Raw genomic sequence first — 976 nt, 5'->3', positions numbered from 1 at the left:
CAGACAGACAGACAGACAGACAGACAGACAGACAGACAGACAGACAGACAGACAGCCAGACAACTAACAAACAAGAGAGACCAACACGGTGTAATTACCTGAGACCTAAAAGAGATAATCTAAGATTCTAAGATATAGACACCGGACACGAAAGTATTGGGGGGGCTGTCCGCCTGCATAATCTTTTATTGCTAACCTGACCTGAATGTTCAAGGCAAACTGTGTCGACCACATTAGAAATTGGACCTATTTAGTCGGTTTTCAGGTTAAGGGGATCCGGATGTTTGATTCGGATTCGAAGTTGATGAGATGATGGAAAACCCCTGACCACTGGTCAAGCGGTCAGTGTAGATGTTGAGATGGTCGGAGTCTTTCGGTTGTGTGTTCTGCTGTTGCAGATCACACTGACGTACCAGCTGCTCTCCCTGGACAAACTTAATAAGAATGTGGAGACAGTAGGCAAGTATTTCCTTTATCTTCTTTCTTTCTTTCTGTCTGACTGTCTGTCTTTCTTTCTGTCTTTCTTGTTTTCTTTCTTTCTAGACATTGTCTTTCCACTGCATAATGAAATATTTCAACAACGACATCCTTTCTTTCTTTTAATCAGCTGTTCTCCTTGTCCAGGTTGTACCTGCCCCCTCTCTGATGCCATCTTGCCATCTTCTTTCTGGTCATCCTCTTGATCTATTTCCATTTTGTTAGTCTCCAATCAGTGCATCTTTTTACACGTCTATTATTTTTCATCCTGTTGATCTGACCAGCCCATTTCCAGTTTTTTTTTGTCAGAGCATACATTTGGGGGTATCTGTCACTCCTGTTTTCTCTCTTATCTTTTTACGCCTAGTATCTTGCCTTCGATTGATTTTTATGTTCTCCTTAATTTCTCTGTGATACTTCTGGTTATTGGTCATGCATCATCATCCTCATCATCATCATCATCATCATCATCATCATCATCATCATCATCATCATCATC

The sequence above is a fragment of the Aplysia californica genome, unplaced genomic scaffold (assembly GCF_000002075.1).
Source record: "Aplysia californica isolate F4 #8 unplaced genomic scaffold, AplCal3.0 scaffold00179, whole genome shotgun sequence".
Classification (NCBI taxonomy): domain Eukaryota; kingdom Metazoa; phylum Mollusca; class Gastropoda; order Aplysiida; family Aplysiidae; genus Aplysia; species Aplysia californica.
The sequence above is the reverse complement of the archived record's forward strand: the minus strand, read 5'-3'. Positions refer to the sequence as shown.